The following is a 13804-nucleotide window of genomic DNA, read 5'->3' on the forward strand; positions in this document are numbered from 1 at the left end:
TATCCCAAAGTGCATCAAAACATGTCAAAAAATCTTATAGGGTAGAGAATGTACATCTTATTGAACCTATCAACTACCATGATCAGGTAGTCATGTCCATTCCTGATTTTTGGCATACCTTCCATAGAGTCCATGGAAATTATATTCCAAGGACGAGTGGGTACAGGCAAGGGATGATAGAGACCTTATTTTCTATTACTAGGCTTGTCGACACAACAAATCATGCATCCTTTTATGAACCTAGCCACATCTTCTTACATCCTAGGTTAGTAAACTTATCTCTACAGGTTGACCGCTATCTTCTCTACCCCAAAATTTCCTGCAACCTTGGAGGTGTGATCCTCTCTAATTAGCTACAATCACTTACCTTTAGGAACACGTAACCTTTCCAACATATACAGTAACCCATTCTAGAGATGATAGTCAATTATGTTGCCACCATTATGCACATGATTATGTCTATGCAACTGTTGAAACACCTCCTTGAAGTCCTCATCCTCTATGTATGCCTCTCTCTATGCATCATGGGTGAAAGGATACTTGTGCATCAAAGTTACCAATGATGTGATCTTTCATGTGGTTGGCATTAAAATCATGTCAGCCAACTTGTTTTCATCTCCCTTCTTGTAATTGATCACTAAATGAAAATGTTGTAAAATCCCTATCCACTTGTAATTTGCGGTCTATTGTAACTTACTTTAGGTATGCAGATACTTTAATGGTTCTTGATTAGTGTGGATTACTATCTCATTTCCCATCCAATAGTGTTTCAAGGGAACAATGTTCTTTTGGTTCAAACTCCCAAATTCCCTTCAATGATTGATCCTGCATGTTTTTGGAGGTGTAACCATTTGAGCTTAGCTAAATTACCTAAATCCTTATTGCAAGCCACATTTTCACATATTTTTCCCTCAGATTTTGTCCACAAGATATTGCATTCTTGTATGTGTAGTTATTGCAAGGATGTAAGCCTTGAGATGTTATAAGGCACATATTGTAAGTCTCTACAATGGCGAAGGAAAAAAGACCTCAGGGATATTAATTTATGAAGGTCGAATATTAATTCTCTAATTCTGGAGAAGGAAAGATCAAGGAGTTGGAGGCTCGCAAGATTTGTAAGAGAGGTTGGAAGTCTTGCCATAGGGGAACCTACTAACCTCAACCAAACTAGTTGTTTCAAGCACCCTAAACTATTAGGAAAAGATTACAGAGGTGTCCAACTGAAATCGCTTACATGTTGAAGGATACCTAAATCCTCCAACCAATTCCCAACAGATTTTCCCCATACAACATCTTGTAGGTTATAACCTTATACATATAATACTTGTAAAGAAATTCTCAAAAAATAAAAAATATACAATGGCAAGAACATAAAAATATACACAAATAGTTTTCTACTAGAAACCAAATCTATGAAAACCAGATTCATTTTTCGTTATATTCCTTTCAATTTTACAATACATTATATATTCATATACCCTTGATTCATTAACCCTATATTAGAACATAATTGTAGTTCATTTGACAGGATCATGGGAAAAACAACCCAAAAATAATCTTTCGAGGTGTTTCCCCAAACCCTACATAGAGGGAGCTACCAAGCCCCCCTTAAACCCCCCTTTGTTTGTGGTTCATATAAGAATATAACACACACCCAACACATATGAGAGTAGGACAAAATTTTTACTCTGCTACAATAGGATTTGATTCAACCATATTTTTACATAGTCTTCATTCATATTTTTACTCCAATCCAATTTTTTTGGTAAGGATATTTGTGTAGAAAGTAATATATAGATTATGGGAAGTAACAAGCCAAAGAAAAATCCATCACAAAAAAAAAAATCCCTCACCTTTTGGCTATTGAAGAATCTTTTAAGAATAAGAGTTTTTCTTGATCCACCCTGTTAAGCATGCCTATCTTCCTAGCCTTTTCATCATCCATCACCAACTTGTTTAGACTTTCAAAGAAGTTATCTTGCTCTAATATAAGGGGTTTGTCGATCAACTTCATCTTCGCAGAGCCAACTGCAATAAGAGCACCTTAGCCTTGAGAAGTGGTTGAAGTTGAAGCCATAATATGACCTTCCATGGTCATTTTTATTTACCCAATTGCATCAATTAGGAGTTCTTGAGACCAGGCCAACTCAACTAGAGGAGACAATTTTAAAATCTTTGTGATATCTGAAATCAAAGTAATGATCCTCATGCTAGTTTGATAACAAGATGTAGCCTTACATGTTGGTATTGTTGGGTGTGGAGCCTGATTATCTTATTTATTAAGAGGTATCGCCACATTGGACCCCATTTCGTAATGGGGTGGCAACGCTGCCCATTTATGCGTGCCACCAGGGGGGGTCAAAAATTGCCTTGTAAAATGTTGTAGTTTCGTAGTCAATCTAGGTCGTTCATTAGGAGGAAATCTGACGGTAGAAGTCATGTTTAATTTAGGGTTTTTTTCCCTAGAAGGCAACCCATCGCTATATATGAGGGAATTGTATTGTGGATATGTAGATGTGTATTCTGAGTGAGAAAGAGAGAGGAGATTGTGTGAAAGTGAAGAAGGAATTACAATGGATTTGTTGTATGTTGTATCTCTTCATTTTGCTGGATAAAATACAAGGAAGGACTAGTTGTTTCTCCGTGGACATATCCCAAATTAGATGAACCATGTATATCTGTGTCTCTTTTTTTATGTGTTTTCTATTTTTATATTTCTGCAATATTTTATGTGTTCCATTCTTCTGTAATATATAATTTTCTATCTAGCCCAGATCTATCTTAACTCCAGATCTAGCAAGAGTCAAGAGGGATCAAATCTCTTTTCATTCTAAAAAAGGTTTGCACCTCAATAGATTTGATCCCTCTTAGCACTTGAAAGATCCGAAGTTAAATAGATCTAAGCTAATTATTATTATTCTTTATTAAACTTTTAATATGATATACATAACATAGATATATATATATATATATATATATATATATATATATATAACTGTGAAGCATTAAATTTCTTTATAATTATTAGTTAAATTTAAAAATAAAATTTTGAAATATTACTATTTAAAAAAAAATTATATATATATATTTAAAATTGTAAAGCATTAAATTTCTTTATAATTATTAATTAAATTTAAAAATAAAATTGTGAAATATTACTATTTAATATATATATATATATATAAAATGATTCAATTATTTATTTATTCAAAATTCAAAATTTTATTTGTAATTTTATTAATAAAAATAAAATTGTAATATAATAAATCAAATTTAGATTACTCATTATTTTATTATTACTATTAATTTTTTTAATTTAATCAACATTATATTTTAACACTTCATTATAACATTTACCATAATGAAGTGATATTTTTTTATATCTAATATCCATTGATTTAACTCTCAACTACACTATCTACTCCATGTTACACTGTGAAACAACTAAAACGCCTTTCAACATAATTACCTTAAAAGTTCATCCCAAAACTAAAACAATTTTTTCCAATAAAGTCTTTAGTGATTAATCATCCTCCTCACATTCACAAGAGAGATACCCTTAGTAGTGAAATTAAAAAAAATAATTAAAAGGTGTGGAAAAAATAATAAAGAAAAAAAAGTAAGAACTGAGGAAGGTGTGCAAATATATGAGGAAGTAACCTATTTCAAGCCATTGCTTCTTGACTCAACTGAATATACATCGAAAAACAGAAGGACGGAAATGAGAACCTTCATTCGTTATTATATATTAAAAATAAGTTTAATGGAGAAGACTAAAGTTCAATTTAAAAGATTAATTAATACAATGAGAATTTGCATGAATAAGGATTATTATTAAAATAAGTTATTTTAATATGAAAAAAATGATAAGGATTTTTATGTACTATTTTTTGAACAGCACATTATGTGCATGGCTTTTCTTTATAGAAAGAGCCATGAATAAATATATTTTGAAAAGTTGTTTTATGTTTAGTTTACAGGTATTAAAATATACTAGCACAATTTATTTATTTCATTGCGAAGATATACAATTTGAAAAGTAGTTTTATGTTTTGTTTATATGTATTATAAGATAAGAGTATAAGGTTGATTGATTTATTTCAAATTCAATTGGATAAAGCATAAGATTGATTAATTTTAAATTATATTAATTGAGGATAGTTTGATAGAAATATATTATGAAATTTTTATTTTCCATAGATTGGTTTTGAGAATTTTTCAAGGTAGTTTGTGTGGAGGGTTTTTTTAGGGGTTGAATTACAAGTGAGATATCACTTTAGAAGAGTTAATAAATTTAGCTTTGCATTGTGATTTATGAATTAAGGGATAGTTTTAAATAGGCAATTCCTATGGGGATGTAGGCCTTCCAAAAGGTAATGCAGATGTCTAAAGGTTTGTTTGGGTCCAATAGAAATCAACCCCCAAATGCAAAGGGAAAAAGAAAGTTTGGCTACAAGATCCACACATTGAGTAAGGACAAAAGTCGACAGTACCAAGTGGAATGATCATCACCTAATGGATAAAAGGTATTCCAATGTTTAGTGTATAAATGTACTAAAATATAGATTTAGTCCAAATCATATTAGTTGAAGTTAAAAATAATTATTTTATTTATAGATTTCACTTTATCTGAAAATAATGTTTTTTTCAATGAAGATAAATATTATCCTTGTATTAGGTGCTTGTAGGGACTGATAGCTAGGTAGCACAATCGAGCATGAGTGTGGAAATGCCAACTACCACATGCTAGACTCACAACACTTACCATGTGTAATGTCCCTTTCTGAAAGATCACTTCTGGAGAACATCTCAGTGGTATATTTGATTCTCGTAGGTTATAGTTAATAAAAAGGGGATCAATTAATTTAACTATTTAAATGCCATTTGGGTGAAAAATCAACATGTAAAAGTGACATTGAATAATTAAATTAAAAATGTGGTATTAAGTGACTACGGAAGAAAGAGTAAGGAAAAATTTATAAAGTCACTTTATACTATTTAATTGACATGGAAAATGTAAAATGGTAAAAGAAAGAGCCAAAAGGAAAAAAAGTTATAAAAGAGAAACCCATGCTATTCTAATGATAAAAGAGGGATTGGAACTCACTCTTTGGGCATGTCTAATTATTTTCTCAAGTCGACTTGGAGAGCTCTGATAGCTTATATGTGTAGAGGGTAAAACCCTTAAGAGAATCTGTTTTTGTGGTGAAACAAATCCACCCTAGCTTATCAGAAGGAAGAATCACTCAAATTCTTCATAGGAATTCATTGTCGAAGAAGGAGATTTGTCTTTTTGGCCAAAACAAGGGTTTAACCATAATTTGTGTGGATTTTAAGTGTATCAATTTAGCTATTAGTTGTTTGTGGAAGCAAAGAAGGCTAAGTTTATCAACGTATCAACATTAAGAGGTTATGTGGGTTGACTCAACCAGTAGCATTCCATGGCATCAAGAAGGGAGGTTGAATCATCTCAAAAAATTGTCCCAGCAAAGTGATTTACAACGACCTATCAGCATTTCAAAGTTGTCATATTCTTCTTATTCCCCAAAAAACATCATGTCATTTGCTAGGGCTGCTCACATGTTCCCAAAAGTTGATTTTATGTATTAAAAAGCACATGCCTTTCATATTAATAAATCAGATTTAATTGGTTGAGTTGTTGTTGTGAAAAAAATATTTTTTGGTTGTGTTATTATTGTTATTGTGGTAATGTTTCTTGTGGTAAGGGCTTCATATCTCATTACATGCAAAGTGTTTAACAAAATGTGCCATATTTTTTTACATGCAAAGTTTTTTACGAAATGTATGAAATCTACAATTCAAGGAATTGTGAGTTTTGTTATAACATTTTAGTAGGGCATGGGGGTGGGATGGTAAGAGTGGGAGGGGTTATTCTCAAACTTGATGGAAAATTTGAAATCGGGTACAATTGTGGGTTAGGCAATTGCGCAAATAATGTGACAAAGACATATGGATTACGAAAAGGGCTCCTTCTAGCCAAAGAGAAAATATTGAATATTTGGTGGAGTTGGGAGATTCACAGCTCGTTATTCATCACATTTTTCATGTATCTTTGCCTAAGGATTGCAAGTTGTGAAGCATTATTGATCGAATCAGAAATCTGAAACTAGTTTTCTCTACTATTAGCTTATTTCATGTGTTAAGAATGAACAATTATGTTGCAAATGATCTCGCTAATAAAGGTGTAAACGTGTATGCAGGAGTCCTAATGAGAAATGGTATTCATTCCCTTGAAATTATTTCTTAGCAGTGACTTTGATATGCGGTGTAAATTATGTCTGTATCTATAGGTCTTTTGGAGAATCTATGCCTTCAAAGACCTTGTTTCCTTTAAGATAGTAAACAACTAATAGAAATTGAGAATAAAGATCGTCATGAGGTTACGGGTATAGTTGGCCTCAAACGACTTTCATTATACTCACCTACCATACATGGTGTGATCCATCTGCGAAATTTGATTTAATACAATATCCTCATCACAGTTAAAACAAAGAAGAACATTTCAGTAGGGGACATTACATTGGTATCAAAGTCATGCATCCTGCCAGCCTAAGGGGTTTTTAGTTTAAGATTCATTTTCAGAAATGCTTTGAGTTAGTTGCAGCTGGGAATTATTTATTTTAGTGAAAATATGAAAACTTTTAAGAAACAAGAGTGCCTATCAATTATTGCAAAACTTTGAAAAGTATGACAAGAATATAACAAAATTTCTAGAGCATTATGTGGTATTGGAATCTCAATTATTAGTTGATACAAATGAAAAGAATTAATCCAATGCAAGAAATAATGAATGCAATCAAGAAAAATATATTTGTGGACTAAGCTTCTTTAGATACTCCTCAAATCTCAATGAAGTTTGTTGGCTCTAGTTCTTTAGAGAAAGTGTTTATGCCTAGTGTAAAGGATGATAATTATTTCCCACTCTTTGAGGATGCATTGGATCACTCTGATGATGGATTTTGCAACTTTGAGGACACATCACATAAATTTGAAGAAAACGACGTGCCTATCCAAGCTACTAAAGAAAAAACTATTAAGCCAATGCAAAACAAAGTTGAGGTTGAAGATTAGCCAAAAGTTGTCCCTTCACTAGGGAGTGGCCAAAGGATTTATAAAATAGATCCATTGTTGAAAAACTATCTTCAACATCTTGATTATCAATTTTATAAGAAAATAAGAGAGTTGATTGATAAATATGAAGGTGCCTTGGAAGAATTTTCTAGGGTTATGAAAAGATGGGATTTAATGCAATTGGAATAACATACAAAGAAAGGGAATCTGGTGCTAAGGGGCTTCACTTGTAGGATATTTAAACAATTGTAATCCCAATGATGATGTTAAGACTAAAAACAAGTTTGGAATATGGGAGAGTTTTGTTATGGATGAGTTTTTGGAAAAAAAAATATTTTCTTCATAGGAAGACACAGATAAGGATGGTAGATCATCCATGGATAGTGACAATGGAGGACTTCCAAATTTTTTGATGGGAACACTTAAAGGAAGTCCAAGTCGCGTGATCATTGATAAAGAAAAGGTCGAATTCCAAATCACTCAATCTTGAGTGACCTAGATATGATGTCTTTTGTAGTAGATCAATCTCAATTTCATAACAAGTTTCAATTCCTAATGGGTGAGAATATACATAGTCGAAGACAATTCCTCCATAGTCCATCTAGTGTTTCACAATTGATCACACTTGATCTAGTTTCTCCACACGAACCTTAATCCCAATTTATTCCTATCATTGGGAATGCACAAACTTGCCAACATGATTAAACAAAATTCAGATCATAACCATGCCAACAAAATATTAGTGTCTATATGTTACAATCTATCCAACCTAAGAATTGTTTTATGATTTCTCACCCCCAATCATTAGTAATTGTCGGCACTAGTTTGAATGGAGCTCCAGAGACACAAGTTATGGCTTTTCAAGATAAATTTTCTCATTCTAATAGTATAGATAAACATTATTACAGACATAATATTACCAAAAATTGAAATTTTTACACAATATTGTTCCAAATGCTAATAAGAATGAAAAAGGTTCTGCCCTAGATGAAATCATTAATTATGAACAAATTCTATAGGAGAAATTAAAGGTTTTGAGCATGAGAAGGTTTGGTGAAATAGGTGTAGTTGCAAATGTTTCAGCTAAGGGATGTAGCAGTCGCACATCAATGACTATGGGTCAAGTTGGTTTGTCACTATTTCAAGATTGAGAATATTGATATAGAGTTTGAGAAGATTGTTCTAAGACACATGGAGATGGATATGAACATTGCTATGGAGTGTAAATTTGATGGGTTTTTGTTTGATAGTGTAACATCTATGATGTACACCCATCATGGATTACAAGCCATTACAATTGGCAGAGATGTCGGTGTTACGCCAACCTTTTACCTTCTTGTACAAGATGGTTGAGTGGGACTTGATTATCTACTCCATATGACAGTGGCTAACAAATAAATTAATTTTGTTTCAAATATAATGGATGAGGATTGGAAAATTTAGATATTGTATATACACTATAAAGTAGAAGGTGGTTTGAGAAATGTGTAGTATGTGCAGAGAGTCATGATCAAGCTTTTGTCGGTGATAAAGCAATATCATTTTGGCTCATGGACAAGGATATGTATCATTTTATGGCACTTGATGAACCTTCAACTCTAGCTATATATTGTGGAATAACTCTTCACAAGATGATCTAGCTTGTCACAATGGGTTTGGGTGGTGAGGGGTATCCAAATTTCATGGGTACACCTATAATGGATTAATTTTCCTAGAGGTGATAAATATATTCCAGATGAGAAATTTATGCCAAGAAACAACAACAATTTTATATTTTCCTATTTATCTTGATCATTCGACATAGGGAAGAGGCCATTGTACATTGAAAATGTTAAGTGTGCTCGATGATTTGAATTTAAGGTTCTATACAACTCACATGTGTGACAGGTTTCCATGTGATAACATATTTTTAGTTTGTAATTATACCATAATGGAACAACATAAACATAGTGGGAGTAAGAGGTAGGAAGAAAAATTACTCCATGAATGTAGGAGCTCTATTAGGCCAAAGATTTATCCTGATTTTAGCTCTTGGGGAAAACATCATGAGTACAAATCCTTTGGGCTTGATTATCAATTTTTGCATGATGACACATGTTCCATGCTTGATGAAAAACTACCTTCTCATGATTTATTTGTGACATTTCTATGGGCTCAAGTGATGATAATGAAGAGTTATATAAGCCTATTTATTGTTTGAGAATTCGAAATTAAGTTTGTGAGTGCCTTTCACATTGACTACATTGCTAGGTATACATATCATTTTCCTTTCAGCCCACACATATATGATGTTATTGCATCTTCAATGATACATAAGAATGAGAAGGATGGATGGCATAAGGGATTTTATACATCACCTTGGAAGGAGGCACTTTCTCCTTCAAGATGTGAATTCATAACTAGAAGAACTCCTAGTTTACTTCAACATGATGGGATGTAGAGAAATGAAACATATACAAGTTTGAAGTCTTCAAGTAACGAGATGTCAAATTCTCATTGTGGCCTTGGGATCCAAGGATTTTTATGAGGGATGGTTTACATTATAGTGGGTTGCTTCATAGCATGGCAGAGTGTGACAATTATGCTGGGTTCAATTTTTCTAGGACGGTATATAAGATATATAATGGAACATTCTATAGGAATATTTCGGATCCTGGTATTGATCAACAAGTTCTAGATTGCTTAAGGGCAAACAATCTTAGGAAGGGAGGATTTTAATATCCCTTTTTGAATGGTCACCCCTAGAGAATAACTCAAGAGCCTATTGGATTCTCGTAGGCTATAATCAGTAAAAATGGAATCAATTTATTTAATTTTTTAAATGCCATTTGGGTGAAAAAGCAACATGTAAAAGTGGCATTGAATAATTAAATTAAAATTTGGTATTAAGTGACTATGTGAGAAGAAACAAGGAAAACTTTATATTATTTAATTCACTAGGAAAAGGTAAAAATGTAAAGAAAATAGTCAAAGGAGAAAACGATTTGTAAAAGAGAGACCCATGGTATTATGATGTCCCATGATACAGGCCCATGGTATGTTGATGATAAAAGAGACAAGCTCACTCTTTGGGCATGCATGATTATTTTCTCAAGTTGATTTAGAGATCTCTTGTAGCCTATGTGTGTAGGGGGTTAAAATTTTAAGAGAATCGATTTTGGTGGTGAAACAAATCCACCCTAGCTAATCATAAATAAGAATCACTTGTATTCTTCAAAAGAATTCATTATCGAAGAAGTCAAATTCATTTTTTTGGAAAAAATGAGGGTTCAACCATAATTCATGTTTATTTTATGTGGATTAATTTAGACATCATCTATTCATGGAAGCCAAGGGAGGTTGATTTTATTACTTTTTCAATATTCATAAGGTTGTGTGGGATGATTTAGCCATTAGCATTTTACATCATGTTGACAAACAAATATTGTCATGTGGCAAATGTGAGGACACTTACTCAACCAAAAAAATTTCACAATAGCTTATTATAGTTGTGACACAGTGACATACATTCGACATGAAATACTACCAAATGAAAGTTGGGGGATACTTGATCCCCTAAAATTCCACCGAAATTTTGTAGCTTAGTTGTGACAGATGACCATATGTTCAATGTTATTAACTTCCACATTGTTGATTGATTTTCTTGTCAAAGGAAAATGACCAACGTTTAGAGAAAAATTCTAGGGAACAAGAAATACTCTCATTTTTATAAAGGCGGTAGTCCTCTATTTATTGATGGCATATTATTGTTCTATCCTCAAATTAATGTAGTGGATGAGTTCTAAAGAAAAAACCCCAACAAATCTTCCAATAAAGCTCTCATATAGCATATTTATGTATGAAGAACATCATTTCATTCATAGAAAGAAAAGGGAATAAATATGATTGCAAATATTCTATATACAAGGTTTTCATATGAACATGAAAAAGACTATTCTCATGTAAATTGTATTACAGTAATATTCACATCATAAGAATTTTAAAGAGTAAAGTAAAGGTTGTGAGAATATTTTCTTCGAGAATAGAATTAAGTAGAACACACCATATCATTGAGAAATATGAAAAGAAACAAACCATACTTATAGAGAACTTAACATGATATTTCCACTAAACTCATTGGGATGAAAAAAGCTACGCCTTTGTAATCTTAAGCTTAAAACTGAAAGTCCCAATATTACACTAGAGATGAACTATTGGCATTTCTCTATGGAACCTGAAATAAATATATTTATAAAAAGTTCGATGTTTAAAAAAATAAAATGCATTTATCCAAAATGGACTAAATTGGGATCCCATGGACCATGTAAATGAAAATACATAGAAGAGAAAAGAGGAAAAAAATTAGAGACCACATCTTATCATTCACAATTATTTTGGAATTAAAGGTTGGATGATTCCTAACTTAGAAGAATATATCAGAAAATTCACATTTTCCTTACTATGTTGGAAGGGGGTTTTCTCTCTCTGAATGTTCTTCACATCTTTTTTGTAATACTTTCTTCATCTTCTTGGAAATAATTTACAATTAGGATTTTCTCCCTTTTGTAATAACTAAATTAAATCCCTTTTGTAAACATAAACTTTAATATTATTTCCCCAAAGAAATGTCCACTTGAAAGATCTAAAATTTCCTTAAACCAATCATTAGAAATATACATTTTTTTTCCAAGTCATAGATGTTCATGATTGTAATTTAACTTTTTAGGCATTATAGATGACATTTTAGCAATGGAAACAATGTCCCAAATTATTCTTCGCATCACTAGCTTTCCAACAAGATCTCCTTTTCCCAATTTGGACATAGGAACTCAATTTATGGCTTCTAGAAGTTAGTGACTCAAAAGTGGTTGATTTTCTCCTCATAAATATTGGACTTTGATTTATAAATCCACCATATTCATCCAACATGCATTGTGGGAGGGAATTTGTAACAATTCATAAAGAAATAGGCTCCCCATATTATTGGTGTATGAAGTAGAAAGAGCCATGGAACCTTGTCTAGCTTATGTGTAGTGTAAACTTTTGGTCACCACCTCAATCATGCAAAGTCACTTGTGTCCAATCAATAATATCCAAGTGTTACCTGGAGATACTACCACATGTCATTGGGAGGTGGTCCTAAGAAAAAAGAGGGGAACTTAGGATATAAAAATACATGAAAATAATATAAGTGTGAAACATATGAGGAAAAAAGTAATTTTAAGAAGTAAAAAGTAAGTCATTTTAGGTGAAGAAAATGGAAAGTTGAACTAAGAGGTAAAATTAATGTTGAGAAGTAAAAATTAAGTCGTTTGGGAGAGTAGGTGAAGAAAAGGCCAAGTCTTGAGAAGTAAAAAGTAAGTCATTCAGGGTGAAGAAAAGGCCAAGTCAACCTAAGAGGTAAAATTAATGTTAAAAAGTAAAACTAAGTCATTCAGGGTGAAGAAAACGTCAAGTCATTACCAGTTAAGAAAATCATTACATATAGAGTACAATATGGAAACTTTCTGAAAGGAACTATGATCTCCATCTACGACTCTACAGACACCCATTTGATCAACAAGCCGTTCCCAATGCCCATTGGACTTATGAAGAAATTTGTTCTCAATATTTGTTTTGCTGGAGCCACTTCTATATGTGGTTCACATTTCATGCATTTTCAAACTGGAACACTTGAGTTGCTCAACATGAACATCACAATAGAAATATCTTCATAGCACAAAACATCAATCATTGAATCAAACTCAAATCATACTCCTCTCTCACATTCATACATCATTCTCAACTCACATAGCCTCAATACATTTTCTGCAAGCAAACTACATGTAGAAACTCAACAATGCAATACATAACTTCTATATGAAAACATAAGACACTACTACAACCAATATATCAAAGTCATATAAACTCAAACAATAATTTTTCCTCTGTAATCACAAATGCATTAGAAAAATACTTTGTAGCTATGTCATTTGTCTTCTATATAAGAATAGTCTTCAACCATGCATACTTATGTTTATACTACAGCTATACCTCCATGCACATTCTACTTCAGAAAATTCACACTCCTCACCAATGGCTCTCCAAAACACTATGACACTTTCTCACACAAGAGAACTAACCAAATGAGCAACCTTTCTCCACATATTTGTAGTTTCTGAAGATGATTAAATCAATTAATTCCAAACCTGTAGTGGAGCTATGTTCATATGCTGGAAATGGTTTGGTTCCTTTCTTCTTGAATCAATCAAGCTACTAACATAATTTTCTAGTGAATATTCTCTTTTAACCATATTTCAGAAGCATACTAACTTTTACTGACCTTTACATGATGAGTCCCGAATAAATCAAGTCAAAAAAACAAATAAACAATCGATGAGCATGAGGAATGTGAAGGAATTTTTTCTCTGAGTCTCGATTGCACACATAAGCCTTAGCCAAATTGAGTGAAACTTGCAGTCACTCTCATGTGGCTTCTCTCCAAGAAACTGGAGCTTTCTAGTCACTTCTATGACCCATCCTCCATGCGGCTGGGGTGGAGGATTAGGAAAACTCATCCCAAATCAGCTCAGAACCTGATCAAACTTGGTCCACTATTAAATCGCATTCTACCTCAGGGACCCATGATAGCCATTGCAACACTCCAACAATCCATTGTCACAACTCCATCATCATTATAAGTCAAACTAGGTTGACTTGTATACCACCTATTAGTTGTATAACCATTGAAGCC

At 32.5% G+C, this 13804-nt stretch overlaps 2 pseudogenes; both read left to right on the plus strand.

Annotated features, from left to right (window-relative positions):
• Positions 1 to 6870: 6870 nt before the first annotated feature.
• LOC149190177 (1,4-alpha-glucan-branching enzyme 1, chloroplastic/amyloplastic-like) lies at positions 6871 to 7438 on the plus strand (annotated as a pseudogene).
• An 845-nt stretch (positions 7439 to 8283) lies between these two features.
• Positions 8284 to 8883, plus strand: LOC149190178 (1,4-alpha-glucan-branching enzyme 2, chloroplastic/amyloplastic pseudogene; annotated as a pseudogene).
• Positions 8884 to 13804: the final 4921 nt, after the last annotated feature.

This window comes from Pinus tabuliformis, chromosome 3_1 (assembly GCF_031772625.1).
Source record: "Pinus tabuliformis cultivar Carrire ecotype Pingquan chromosome 3_1, CPIR1, whole genome shotgun sequence".
NCBI classification, from domain to species: domain Eukaryota; kingdom Viridiplantae; phylum Streptophyta; class Pinopsida; order Pinales; family Pinaceae; genus Pinus; species Pinus tabuliformis.